The sequence below is a fragment of the Acanthaster planci genome, linkage group LG21 (genome assembly GCF_054643075.1).
Source record: "Acanthaster planci isolate LZ-2023a linkage group LG21, COTS_SCS, whole genome shotgun sequence".
NCBI lineage: Eukaryota > Metazoa > Echinodermata > Asteroidea > Valvatida > Acanthasteridae > Acanthaster > Acanthaster planci.
This window is the reverse complement of record NC_141797.1, coordinates 8,021,084-8,035,884: the sequence shown is the minus strand read 5'-3', so window position 1 is coordinate 8,035,884 and position 14,801 is coordinate 8,021,084. Positions and strand designations below refer to the sequence as shown.

General features: G+C 43.5%; 1 protein-coding gene and 2 pseudogenes across 6 annotated transcripts in view; 1 reads left to right on the top strand and 2 right to left on the bottom strand.

Moving 5' to 3' along the window:
* The first annotated feature begins 350 nt into the window (after positions 1-350).
* The window catches only part of supt5h (SPT5 homolog, DSIF elongation factor subunit), a 55,739-nt gene continuing 41,288 nt past the window's right edge, over positions 351-14,801 (top strand). The window contains exon 1 of the mRNA XM_087131232.1: positions 351-562. The gene's annotated coding sequence lies outside the window, so the exon portion shown is untranslated. The remainder of the gene's footprint in view (positions 563-14,801) is intronic.
* On the bottom strand, positions 2,148-5,573 carry LOC110984026 (very long chain fatty acid elongase 6 pseudogene; annotated as a pseudogene). Its single transcript, XR_015423683.1, has 2 exons — positions 5,219-5,573; positions 2,148-4,868 (listed from the first exon to the last, which is right to left on the bottom strand). The product of XR_015423683.1 is annotated as a very long chain fatty acid elongase 6 pseudogene (transcript).
* On the bottom strand, positions 8,230-12,325 carry LOC110984025 (very long chain fatty acid elongase 6 pseudogene; annotated as a pseudogene). 4 transcript variants are annotated; one of them, XR_015423677.1, is made up of 2 exons: positions 12,145-12,325; positions 8,230-9,719 (listed from the first exon to the last, which is right to left on the bottom strand). The product of XR_015423677.1 is annotated as a very long chain fatty acid elongase 6 pseudogene, transcript variant X1 (transcript). The 4 variants fall into 4 exon arrangements; XR_015423679.1 differs by lacking the exon at positions 12,145-12,325 and adding an exon at positions 11,601-12,037; XR_015423680.1 differs by lacking the exon at positions 12,145-12,325 and adding an exon at positions 10,035-10,119.

Sequence of the window (14,801 nt, the reverse complement as noted above, 5' to 3'; positions counted from 1 at the left end):
GAAAGAAAATATTTGCATCTTTAAAAGCAGAACAAGTAGAAGCAGAACAACCATCAGAATTTCCCTGCACTTGACTCGCCAAATGTGACATCCGGTGACGGCCGCTTTAAGACAAAGCCCTTTTATAATCAGGGCAGACGATAGTCTGAAAGTTGTTACATTGGCGGGAAAATGCATTCTTCACTCCAGCACGCGGCGTTGTTTTCATATCACAGGTGCGACGAGCCAATGGAAACGCAGGAATGAAGCATGCCATTCAGCCTTGCATGTTGCGCCTCTACGGACCACCGTTGTATAGGCCTTTCGTCGCACTTCGCAGGTTGTTTCGAACGTAATCGGTCAGTCAGTGTGCATTCTCTGAAGGACAACTTTTGGCCATCATTTGGAACTTCGCTTTCAGGCATTCTTGGTATTTGTGGCAATTCGGAAGTTGCTTGAGGCTGAGTTTAACTTGGTGACAACGAAAATCGGGCAAAATTTGGAATGTAATCGGCTACTCCGAGAACCAACTAGTCCGTGGCACAGTTTCCGACATCAACCCAGATAGGCCAAGATGTTGCAGGTAAGTGAGCTTACAACTGACGAAAGTAACAGTCTGAGAGTAGGTATAGGTAGGAGACTGCCCTTGAATTCAGTGAACTGTAAAATTGCCATCAAGTTCGGGTTCTGATTTAAAAAGTCAGCATCGGGCAAACGAGGTGTGAAGCTCTCGGTAGGCATGCTACTTCCCTAACCCCCCCCCCAAAAAAAAACGAGTCGGACAATTTTACTAACAGCTTTGCAAGGACCACACTAGTCTCACTGATATGACCTTTACATTTCTGTTATTCCTTGACCGTCGTGTCCTGATGTGTTCCCGTAATCATCCTCATCAAAGGGGAGCTGTAGTCCATTTGTTTAATGCAACTCTCCAAAAGGCAACTTTATGTCTCAGTTAACTTTATTTTAAACTTTTGTTTCACTTTTTCAAATGATATTTTACTACCCTTTGTTGTGCTAATGAATTTGCATATTCATGAGCAAAAATGAGGCGTCATCCCAGCAAGAAAGCCTTAGTATCCCATTGAGTTGTGCACAAAAGGCCCTGCATCGTTGTAGATTTGGCAGGACTGAATTTTCTCTTCGCTGAATTCATCGCGAGTCACGCGTACAGCAAAAAAGCAAGCCTTAGTCCCTTTCTCGTAATCATTTTCATTTAGTATATTCTGGATTCACAATTTGAACATTTGCCTTTGAGTACTGACCTACAGCAACAGCGCCCTCAGTTGTCCAGGAAAGCGTGGATCGTTTATATAACGGGTTTTGCCTTTACCCAGGGTATATATTAATAAACACTGTATGCTCAGTGCTTGTCCGAGAGCTTGCGAAAAAAGTCACAAGCTTACTCGAGTGGGACTCGAACCCACACCTCCTGCTTACTAGTGCAGACGTCTTAACCACTCGACCACCGAGCTTGCCGGGGTCAGCTGGCCGGTCCGAGTCGGGTGAAGTAGCGGGTACCGCGAACTATTTTCAAGATGTATTTTTGCGTTGGGGAGATGTTAATTTATATAACGGGTTTTGCCCTTACCCAACGTATATATTAATAGACACTGTATGCTCAGTGCTTGTCCGAGAGCTTGCGAAAAAAGTCACAAGCTCACTCGGGTGGGACTCGAACCCACACCTCCTGCTTACTAGTGCAGACGTCTTAACCACTCGACCACCGAGCTTGCCGGGGTCAGCTGGCCGGTCCGAGTCGGGTGAAGTAGTGGGTACCGCGAACTATTTTCAAGATGTATTTTTGCGTTGGGGAGATGTTGATTTATATAACGGGTTTTGCCCTTACCCAACGTATATATTAATAGACACTGTATGCTCAGTGCTTGTCCGAGAGCTTGCAAAAAAAGTCACAAGCTCACTCGGGTGGGACTCGAACCCACGACCTCCTGCTTACTAGTGCAGACGTCTTAACCACATCTCCCCAACGCAAAAATACATCTTGAAAAAAGCGTGGATCAGTTGAAGTGTTTAAAAAGTGCACTGTTCAAGAAGAGTGTTCACACTTTGAAAAAGAGTACAAAGTTTCAGAAATAAATTGTAGATAAAATAAAAATTCATTGCAACACTTGTTGAAGAAGAACAACATTCAAAAGGCTGACTACATATACAATTCGGTGGCATTAAATACGCTTTAATGGTCATTTCTTTACTCCTCGCTGTAACAACAGTACTTTTGTAGACAAATGAGGAAAGTATCATAATGATTTCAATTAATGTCGCACCGACAAAATGACTGTATAAAAATCGAAAGGAATGAGCCGAAATGATCTTGCCTTGAGTTATCAATGCCATGTTAATATACTATGCCTTGGTATTTCTTTTGAATTGAGTCTTCTCTATGCCAGTGCTCTGAAAGAGACATGACTGACACCAGAAAAAGCATTGTTATTAAATAACATCAAATTGCATCAATAATTATGCATCACAGTGGTTCACCGTGTCAAAGAATTTCATCAGTAATTTTAAGAACAAAAGGGAAGTACAAAATTTGAAATACAAAGGTTTATCGTTGATTTCAGCCTGTAAAACAAAGAGAAGTGATTTTTATCAAAGATTAATACATTTACTGTATACAAAACCTGGAAACTACGACAATCTCAGAAAGCACTTTGGCTTGCCCTGAATTATATGAAAAAAACCCTGACGGTGAATGACGCAATCTTGGATAGTACTTATCCCGAAATTATCAACCGTAACCCTGGGTACAATAATTTGCCTGATGTATTAAAAACATGTGCTTATTTAACTCTGTGGATTTATTTTCAAACTCTCATCGGCGTTAACTATTTTGGTTGGGCTGATTCGCAACTTTTCTGACAATGCACTATTATGAAAACCTACACGCGAGCGTACATGGAGGGAAGACTTAAGCCGCCTTTCCACACTGGACGTTTTTGGGTGCGTTGCGTACACAATGCGTTTATGTGCTTCACTTTTACGGACACAAAAATCGACCCATTATCATAATACACGTATGAGTTACGTTCAGCCGTCAAAATCGCCCCGGGAGCGATTTCGACGGATACACAATGTGCATGGCGCAAGTGTTGACGTGCACGTGGGAAGGCGCCTTTATCCGACGAGACGCCATATTTGCTGTGGCAACGAACTCTCAATCATGTTCCTCAGCGTGTATTTGGCAATATTACAACACCTTACTGGCCGATGTGACGTGTAATGCGCCCGTACCATGGCACTTGTCCACAAGGGGAGTTGTGCCACCGCCATACCGCAGTAATGGAGTCTCATTCTGGTTGTCGACGTAACTACTGCACACTCCCATTAATGTTGGCGCCTTTCAGGCCTAACGGTTGTAAATCCTCTAAATTCAGTGTAATTTTTTTTCGAATACCGTAACGGGCTCATACCTTTCCAAACCAAATATTAAAACTACGAGTGATTTGATCAGTTTTGATGTTTAAGGAGAATAATAGACAAGATTTCCATAATATGCTGCTTTTTGAGTTTTTCTCCAAAGGTTGCGAGGCTCACTGATTCTATAGGATGTGATTGGACGGATTCCTTCATGATCAGAGTACGCTGCATGCGTGTATCCCCCATTTCTGCCTTAGGAATTTGTGTAATGGCGTCTTGTGTCTCTGTGAAACTTTACTTTTGATGCCTTTACTGTTGATGCCTTTACTGTGCCCGTTAACTAGGTTATTTGAGTCAAACCGTTTAGTAGAGGGCTGAACTGGTTTAGTACCAATTTGAAAGTATGATGAGCGGACAAATTTGTGTAATGGCGTCTTGTGCCTCTGTGAAGCTTTACTTTTAATGCCTTTACTGTGCCCGTTAACTGGGTTACCTGAGTCAAAGCGTTTAGTAGAGGGCTGAACTGGTTTAGTACCAAAGTATGATGAGCGGACAAATTTGTGTATCGGCGTCTTGTGCCTCTATGAAGCTTTACTTTTGATGCCGTTACTGTGCCCGTTAACTAGGTTATCTGTGTCAAACCGTTTAGTAGAGGGCTTAACTGGTTTAGCACCAAAGTACGTTGAGCGGAAAAAATTCGCAAAAAGCACAAAGTAACTGAAATACAGCACGACGGCTAATACCAACTGCCCCTGACCAATGTCACAGGTCACTCCTTTCAACTTCATAACGGCGGCATATATGACCAGAATATTACCCATTATCATCTGGATAATTTGGAGAGAGGTAATTCCCATGGCAACGAATTTGGGCAGGCGAAAGCCAGCTGAGCGGAGCGCGTAGTAGGGGTACATGAGTCCGTGCACGAAGTAGTTCATCACGGTGAACCAGACACCGGGGGAGCCTAGCTCGCTGTACACGGCGAAAACGAACAGGGGCACGGTCGCGTGGTGGTACCAGTGCAGAAAGATCAACTTCTGTTTGCGGAGGACGATGAAGAGGGTATCTACCAGCTCAGGAATCTTGGAAAGGGTGAAGAACAAGCCCCAGATGCCAAGGAATTCTTTGCTGTAATAGGCCTTGTCGCAGACGGTGGAGTGCCATCCGTTCTGGGATAGAGCCTTGGAGAAGACGGGGACGAGTCTCCACGCTCCAAAAAAACTGAATCCACCGAGGAGGACGTTCCAGAGGAACAGGGGGCCCTTGAGACGGTACGCGGGACGGTTCTCCATCCATGCACGCCCGGCAAAGACGAGTAAGACATAGAGTACAGAGATGGGGATGGTGTAGATGCGGTACTCCTTCAAGACGTCGGTGCAGGAGACAGCATCGAAGTCTTCCTCGAAGCTGAACCTCTCAGACGGCCCGAGACCTTTGTATGGCATGTGCAGTGTGTTCATCATGGTGGTTCGCAGATCTGACTTCGACTTCGAGTTTCAATGCAAAGCCAGCTGGCCCGTTTATACACAAGTGCCAAATAGAAGGCAAAGAAAAACCAGAATTAGCACACCAAATCTACAACAGTTGCAAAAATGGTTCGCTATTATGTCAGATATCGTTCGAGTTTCAAATTCCACTACTGCGTTCACTGTTGTAACAGATTTGTAAAATAACGTGTAAAAATAATAAAGGAAATAAATCTCACTGAACTTTTCCGTAATGCAAATAATCATCCTTCTTCTTGTTTAAATGCATCAAACAAGCGTTTCTTTTAAACCAAAGCTCTGTCACAGTGCGCGTAACAGTGATACTGAGTACAGATCAACCTTAGTCTTACAACACGTTGAGGAATTAGACTCACCATCGACGCAGGCAGCTAGTTGAGTCCACGATTGCAAAATCTTCTTTCTAGCGGAATAAGCTGACTTACATATCCATGTACAGTGACACAGGCGATACAGTGCTCAGCGTGCGAATACAATGAACACTGCACACTGACATCTGAGAGCATTGCGCATATACTGGGTATTTTTAGTTCATTGTCATCACAAAACAGGCAAGGATATAATGTGGCATGCGTACACGTCCACGTGAGTGGTAAAACAGTTGGCCTACTAATAGTACGATATGTGGACAAGGAACTCAGCCACAATTTATTTGCGGAAAGCCAAATCGTATGATCCTCAGCCATCCAACCAGGTTGTTAAAACCAGCGACGGTCTCACCATAAAGAAGCGTGCACACGACACTGATCTTGGCCAAGCGGAAAAGAAAACCTGTTTCTAAAATTGTATTTCAAGTCCTAAGCCACACTTCAACCGTGACACGGGCGTCCGTATAGTTCTCATTTTCGACCGACCCTTGTTATTTTGACGATCGTACGAAAAAGACACCAATTTTTTTTTATGCCACTAACCCCATGTCTGCAATTTACTTCAATAAGAAAAACTTAGGAGAATTTCTGGGGAAAAAATCAAGTGTATACTTTACCCCGTTCCCCCTCCAACTGATCTACCCTCCCTCAAGGTAAAAAAATGAGAACCATCAAATTATAAAAGGGATGCCCTAATCATGCTAACCTAGCGTTGATTTTCGGCCTGTCAACCACGTGTCATTTAGGACTCCGTCAGAGGGAACCACCCGACTAAAAAAAAAGGTAAACGGTTCTGAAGTTGAATGAAAAGTGAACAAATTTTTAAAAATGAATAAAATATTTAAAAAAAACAAGATCAATCGGGATCAAAGCACGTGTGCGTCCGCGTAGAGCCTCACTGTTAGGACAGACCTTGCACGCGCGCCCGAATGACCTTGGATGCGCGTCATTAAGGGCATGCGCATTGCTCATCGTGGAAAATGTTAATTCTGTTGCAAAATGTTAATTCTACGAAAAGGTTAATTCTACGTTCTGTTGTTTCGATGTGTTTTTGTTGTTAGACCAGGTTATTACGGTTAACAATTCAGGGGAGGAATTGGGGCCCTGTTTGGGGGAAGGGCAAACAAGGGTGTTATCGAAATTAAAAAAGAAAATACAGACTTCTTGGGGAAGAGGGGTACCGGGTCTTCTCTAAATGAAGAGGGAGCATAAGTGGAGCTATCGGTTTTGAGCAGCCCTTGATATCAGTGCCTTAACATCGCTACAATTCGGAGCCCTCGACCCTCTTTCGCACACGCTTCGACCATGCTTCGACCCCATGTAAACCGACACGGTGTTAGCAGTTTCGAAACAAGTGTAAAGTACGTGTATGCCGCGGCCATGTACGAATGTAGAAGAGTAAGGCCTGACACGAAGTATATCTGGTTATAGTTCATGCACAATGTGATCAGGAAAGTTAGGGGAACATAAATGTGTATCATTCGTCATGAATACGGGCGATTCACAATAGTGCGCCTTCAGGAGTTTGCAACCCGTTGGCCAATCACAATGCGCGAAATCTGTCGATCATTTCCAAAAGCACATTGGGTCGACAGATTTCGCGCACTGTGATTGGCCAACACGTTAAAACTCTTGGGGGCGCGCTATTGTGAAACACCCCTATTCAAGAGGTCACAAGGAAATTTATTTCATGCAGGGTAACCAGACAGAATGTGGCATTTTGTATGCTTGTACTGAGTGTCAATGAAACAAACAGAAGCTTGTGACAGTCCGCCAGATAGCGACATCATTAACTGTCGGCACTGGAAACATCTGCATCGAAATGTTTTACACTGCCAGTGCAAACAGCGAACAGGGCCGAGTCTATATGAGTAAAAGTGCGAGGCTAGGGATGAAAATGAACAACGTAGATTGGCCAAAAGTACTATGGCAACCTCATGCCCATGGTATGCCGAAGTCGAAATTACGTCATGAGCGGCTCATTGATGGTGTATTTTATATCCACATATCTTGCACCAAACTTTTTGCTGAGGAATTACAAGTCGTAATTTCTTTGATGAAGAAGAAATGGCATAAAAGGCCTTTTTTATCGGTGAATGAAAAACTGTTGCCAATCTCTTCGGTTAAACTTCCACGCATATTATACACCGTGTTCAATCCGTGTGATCTAAACGTCCTTGCGGGCTCCAAGGTGACCCTATAAGTTAACCAAGAAATCTACTGCAGATTAATTATTAACAAAATCACGCACGGCATAAATGTAGGTCACATTCAAGTCACGCCATCAAAGTGCATCCAGGGGGCAGGGGGATGTTACCTTTGTATTGACTGAATTGAATTTGGTAATTATTATAATAATTAATTAATTATTATATTAAACAGGCATTAATTTGTAAATTTAAGAGGCCTAGAGAACAAGCTTACCTAAATCCACCTGCACACTCTTGGCCAAATGAGAAAGACTAATGGGGTATTTTAATTGGCATTTTAATAAGGGGCTTTTTGAAAGTACGATCTCAGGGACCATATTCATCTTTCCACTCCCCCTTGGACTCGCCACACAATGGTCAATCGATTGCGAGTAAATAAAACGAGACAATGAGATCTCCAGCGTATCAATGTACACGTACTGTGCAAACATTAGACTTGCAACTAACCTCTCGTGCTGTAACGTCGTGATTTCCAAACCAATAAAAGGGGATGTCCCGATGACAACTTATCCAAGAGTTAACACTGAGCCTGAGTTGAATGTGTTCATCGTGTTTCAAATTACCCAGCGTTTTTTTTTCCTGCTGATTGCATAAATTTCACTTCACAGCGTTTGGTCTAAGTGTGAGTTCTGGCAAGAGTTTCCCTTTGGAATTCAATTCCCATACTCAACAGTCCAATTTTATTTCTTTCTTGTACATAAGCCTATTCCTGTTTGGGTTTGCTCGACAAAAACCAACCATTGACATTAATTTTGACTCACGAGATAAAAAAGTATTGATGCCCACCAGTCGAAGAAGGTGGACGTCAACATCGTCCATTTATTAGCACAAGAAAACTAGATGCAAAAGTCACTCAAAACTTTATCACTTAATAAATTATTTCCATTTGACACTGCTCACCAATATTTAGTTTTTCATTGATTTCTGACGATAAATATAATCACAACTTGCATTACAGACGAATGAATTTAATGAATGGTCCTCTTAGCGCAACTACCACGCACGGACAAAAAAAACTGAGCATACAAGGCGTCGACATGTCGGCGAAGGAAATACATGTGTACTGAAAATCACCGAAACAAAAATGTTATTAAAAACGCTTCTAATACACTTTGAAACTTTTCTTTCCAGCCAAGCAATTCCAAATTCTACTGATTTGTGGCGAATAAAATTTCTCAGTTGGTGACATTAAGGGCACGAAATGGAGGTGATTGATAGTGCCGTGCAGTTCGAATACCTTTTTGATCAAACATGCGCGAACATTTTGCTACTTTACTACTGATCAAATGTCTGCCTTCGGGTTTTTGTTTCGATCGAATTCCCTTTTTCGAAGGCCTTGGTCAACATCGGTGTAAGTTGGGTGAGCTTTGAAGCCGTTTCTGGATCCGTTCATTTGGCTGTCTGCTTTGACCGGTCTCGACCCTGCGTGCTTGCCGCCAATGTAGGCCGTGTAGAAGAACTGAGCGAATAAGATCATGTAGCTGAAATAGAAAATGATAGAGACCACAAGGACCCACTGATTGATTTGACAAGACACGCCGTTGTACCGCATGACCGCTGCATGGATCACCAAGATGTTGCCTATCACCATCTGGACAATCTGAAGGGATGTGATTGTCATGGCAACGAATTTGGGCAAGCGGTAGCCGACCGCCCGGACGCCGTAATAGGGGTACATGAGGCCATGCACGAAGTAGTTCATCGCGGTGAACCAGACTCCCGGTGAGGCACGGTCGCCGTAGACGGCAAAGACAAACAGCGGAACGCTCGCGTGGTGGTACCAGTGCAGAAACATCAGCTTCTGCTTGCGGAGGACAATGAAGAGGGTGTCGCCCAGTTCAGGAATCTTGGAAAGGGTGAAGAGCATACCCCAGATGCCGAGGAAATCCTTGCTGTAGTAGACGTTGTCGCAGACAGTGGAGTGCCATCCGTTGTAGATCAGAGCCTTGGAGAGAACAGGAAGGCTGCGCCACGTTCCCATCAAGCTGAATCCACCAAGAAGGACGTTCCAGAGGATCAAGGGGCCCTTCAAACGGTACGCGGGACGGTTCTCCATCCATCGCCGACCAGAGAAGACGAGGAGAACGTACAAAGCTGCGACGGCGACGCTCAAGGGACGGTGCTCTTTTATCCAGGTCAACCAGTAATTGACGTCGAAGTTTTCTTCGAACGCAAACCTGTCGGCAGGCCCGATGCCGTTGTACTCCAACTGTCCTACGCTCATTGTGGCTGATCTTTAGTTACTGTAGTTTTTCTAGTTGTCAGATGCGAGGCCTTTCCTGTACATAACAAAGCGACGGAATCGTTTATTTCTCTGTGAACTGGAGCAAATGTTTGCTAGTAGGTGATAATGTGCGGCCTGGAGCATGCATGCAAAACACTTGTCGCACGCATGAGGCCCGCTGATCTGATCTTACCTGTGTTTTAAGTCGCACTGTATGGAAAACTAGGTCTATGATATTAATGTTTCAAACATGTACATGTATAGCTCTACGAGTCGCACGAACTTTTTGTTTGTGCGCGTGTATAGAGTACCAAAGTGTGACGTCACAGTGAACAAAATCATTATAGAGATCAGAGTGCATCAAACTCACGCAAAACTTAGTAAAACGCGTGCACACGCTCAAGTTGATGGCGCGTGCACGCACTAAGTCACAATCAAAGATTGTGTAGCCAAAGATTGTGTAGCGCCAACCTCGACTCTATGGGCTGCGTGCGCGTTCCTTCACTAGATCGCGCAAGGCATGGTGGGAACCAACATGGCGTGGCAAGATCAGGAACGAGGTTGGTGCTGCGCCGCCATTGATCTCTAATTTTTATTCTATAATGGAGATCAATGTGCGCCGCTATACGATTTTTGGTCACAACCCTGACCCGTTGGTCCGAGAAATATGTGACGCGCGCGTATAGTCTGCATGCGAATTGCGCGAACTGGATGGCCCTAGTAAAGCTTCTAATTTTGGTTGGCGGGTTATCTATGACACGTGGGTGCGCTACTATTTTCAATTTAAATTATAAAAGTTTATGAGTGCAGTGGTAGATTTATTTCAGGTGACAGATGATGTACAAATGAATGTTTATAAATGCAATGGTAGGAACAAGTTCGTGGGGCAACTGATGAAATAGTTTTGTCCACGAGGCGAAGCCGATTGGAATAGAACAGTTCATTTGACACCGAATGAAGTTATTCTTATCACTACCCAATTAATGCTAAACATTCAAAGCCTCTTATTTTCGGAGAACCGACATCACGAACTAACACTCAAATGCAAGTGTGTGTCAGTTTGTGAAAACAGCGCTATCAACATTTTCGGTTTCACGAACTAGCACCCGGTAGTGCGCGAGCACATCGCACCGTGAAGCGAAATGGACTGATTTTCGTTTTCACGAACTAGCACATAAGCTTATTAGGGTAATTCAGCGTAGAGAAAAATTATTTGAAAGGTTTGACGATCATTTACTCCATCCATATTCGAATATAAGATTCGAATTAAGATACTAAAGAAAGACTGGTGTTTAGTTCGTTAGAACGAAAAGTGCCGGGAGTGCGCATTGGAAGTGCCCCACTGCACTGAGTGCTACTTTGTGAAAACGAAAATCACTCATATCTTTAAAATGCGCACAAATGAGATCACTGCGCGCACAAATGAGTGTTACTTCGTGGTGTCTGTGACGAAATTAAAGGTTCTCGAGTATTTTTGCTATTTTGTGAAACAGATCCGTATCTGACGCGCCACCTACTGGCAGTTTCCCGTAATGTTAGACTGGTTTCGGTCCCTACATTTTCCCCCTCTTTCTTACTGTAAATGAAATACATGAAATGGGGTGGGCACCAGGTAAGTGAAATGGGGCTCTATTAAACTTTATCCGTTGAATAGAACCATGAATTCAATATTATGTGATCCGTGATCCAGCAGTCAGATGACAGGGAATTATGCAGATATTGTATAAAATATTTTTTATGTATAAAAATAATATAATAATAATATATAAAAAATCTATGAAATGGGGCGTTTTCATCTGTCACGGAACCAACCAGTAAATCAAAATAGGACTAACATACAACCGGGATTGAATGATTTTAATGCTTTTCCGGCATACGATTAAAACAGTTCGAATACTAATCCCCGCCTGGAAAAAGCCGACTAATCCCAACTCACCTTTGGGTAATAAAATTTACCGAAAGCAGACCAAAATGCAATCTCCTCGTGTAGTTAGCCAAGGGACATCCAGGTTTATATACCACTTTTACCAGCATCAATTCACTGCATGCGCGCGTGGGCATTTGACTACGGCTCATTATAATGCAGTGCATGGTTGCGCGTTACGGCTCCCGACCCCTGACCTACATGTCAGGATTCGCCAGATCCCCCTGCGCCTAATTACAAGACTGCATGCAACTTGATCTTCCCACGTCGCAGCGCCGACTAAATCACTTCTGCCCAACACTCATCAACGCAAATATGATAATCCTGATGAGCAATGTTTGTAAATGACATCCGTGCGCCATCATTCGGCGCTGATTTACACTGGATTTTGTTTTATAATCTCACACCATGCTCACACAATGTTCAGGGTTTTGTTCATGCATAGTACGTTACTGTCCAACTATAGTAGGCCTACTGTCGTGAACCCCACGCCCACCTCACGATTGTGTGCAACCATAGTGCAATAATTGTTGCCAAATATACTGATAAAACTCACCTTCAACCGTGCACCATCAATTGACCAAGCCCACCGGCATGTGCGCTTCACCCAGGTAACACTTTAAATAGGCTGGTCAGTAAACCTTTATGCCAGTCTGTGAAGACCAGACACTGCACCAGTTAAGTGGAGCCCAGCGCTGATTATAACCTGCCCCGCGCGTGACATGCATGTCGTGAAATCGTACGATATTCGAGGCATCAGTCCTACACGTGCGCGTGCTCAACTTCAGCATACATAATTGGGGTGAAAAAGAAATTTTGTTACTCGTTGGTTCCCTGTTGTGAAATCAACCCCGCGGATAAATTCACGAGAGATTTAACTTTCATTGTCAACTACAGCTACTGTTAAGTATCAAAGATGACTTTTCATGTTGATGATTAAAATAGCACAATATTAATCAGCATTCCGCCCGTTCATTTCATGTTCTGCTTATTTCATTTATAGCCACATAGTAACAAAATCTTGTTTCCTGTCTCAGAACGACCTCTGCTGTTACGTTGTCCTTCAGCGATAAAAAGTTTGACGAGTCGACGGCATTGTTAATATTGTGCAAAGTTTCGTGGTCTTTTATGGCCTGTTGATATTGCATATTGTAGGTGTGTGGCGTGACATGTTTACCCTGCTCGAATCCGTGATCACTCCAAGGTTAATAATTCAAGCTCCAGCATTTTCCAAATAAATAAAAAAAACTTTAAGCCCACTGTTTGTCGATTACCGTTTATCACGAAGGAGCCACATTCAAAATGTAACCCATGCTACGCAGTGGGTTGCATTTATTGAATAAGATTTGGATGGAAATGTGTCCATAACTTTGGTTACAACGTCTTAAAAGTCGTTGCAGTAAAAACGTTTCTATAAATAAACTGAGTTGAGTTTTAAGTTTAGATTATTATTATTTTCTAAAGTACAACAAGTATTGATCTGGAAGGCTCCAAGTTTGAAATGTTAATCAGTTGATCTGAAAAGGTTCGTGCGGGCAGTGTAGTGGCCTTGGTTCCGTTCTAGAATGGAAGACATCAACACGTTTTAATACAAGTTGGGGGTTCTTGTGTACACATCCACTTTTTTCGCGAGTGTCGACCACTTTCTGCAACATACATGTACATGAGTGGCAACACGCGGCAAATTGGCACAGCCTATATAGCAAAACAATGGGGACTTCCATTTCAAAAGTTCCAATGACAAAAAAATATCCTCAATCATAAAAGAGGTTGTTTTAGTTATTATGACGTAAGACTGCGCTTCATGCACGCTACAGTATTCGATCGGTGGGTAGCACTTTTTTTTGCGTCTTGTACCAGTGATTGCATAGTGCGAGGGCCAGAGAGAACGCATTTCCCGGTGTAACGGTCTCATTTTAATATCCAGCTTGCTCGGATTTCCAGAAGAACGCACCGGATAAATGAGAACTGTGACGTTTCCACGACATGCTCATAATTATCCGCTGTGCTTATTTTTCCAGTTGCTGACGTACGTACGCCGCGTCGTCAGCCATAAGTGCGGACGTAGGAGAGGTATCTATGGTCAGTACATATCCGGTATCCATACGTAACCTCATTCTCATTGGAACGATCTTGCAGCGCCATACGCTGCCGGTTATGACCGATCTTAATTCCGACGCGCACGCAGCTCATATACGTAGTCGAAGTTGTTAGGAACTCAGCACACCCATTAAAGTGAACAAAACGGGACTTAGTGCGCAAAATGCTCACAACTCTCACATGTATTCAGGCTGCACAGCAAAAGATGTCCTCTTTAATTTTCCTTTCAAGTTTTAGTGGGTTGACCAATGAATTTTTGAAAAATTCTCACCCAAAACAGACCACCCCTTAAAATGAAGGAAATTTCACTGTCCGGAAAAGAAGCCACTTTGAAAATGCATCCCTCTATAAAACGGCTCAAACAGTGCCACTTTCGGGCCCGATTGCGTCTAAATAGCTCAGAATTGGAAGCCCTGAGTCCGGGCCAGAGAGGTTCAGTGCCATATTTCCTCATTTTCATGGCTCTCGGGACTCTCTGATATAGAATAATTGAGTGTATAACTTTATTAATGAGCTCGGCGGACATATTTCTGGCCTATATACGTGGGTTCACCCTTATAGAGGCCAGGCCGCGCGTCGTTACTTGCTTTGCGCGCGCCCTCTTGTGTCCACTCATTACTGTGAGTTCAGAAATCCCGACTTGACTTATCGGCCAGCCGAATATTACGGGCGATTCACAAAAGTCCGCCTCCAAGAGTTTCAAAGTTGCCACGCGCCGGCCACCCACAACGCGCGAAATTTGTAGACCCTTTCTAAACGCGCATTGTGATTGGCCAACGCGTTGCAAACTCTTGGAGGCGCAATCTTGTGAAAGGCACGTATTGTACACAAGGAATCAGCTCATCTACCAAAACAGGCAGTAACCAATTAAAACTGCTGGACTTATAATGAAGGAATCTGCAAGTCTGATTACTTTGATTGGTGGAAATTCCTCGTCTGACTACTTTGTTGGAAATTCCTTAAGTACATTATACAAGATCATATCGTTCATGTGCAATTAGAAATAACTACAACAGGGGGTCTGAATGACTTATTCGTCAAGTTTCCACAGGGCAACCTCCTTTGTGCATACCCGTGGAACAAAAGCTCTGGTCTGCAAGATGGCAGCCATCC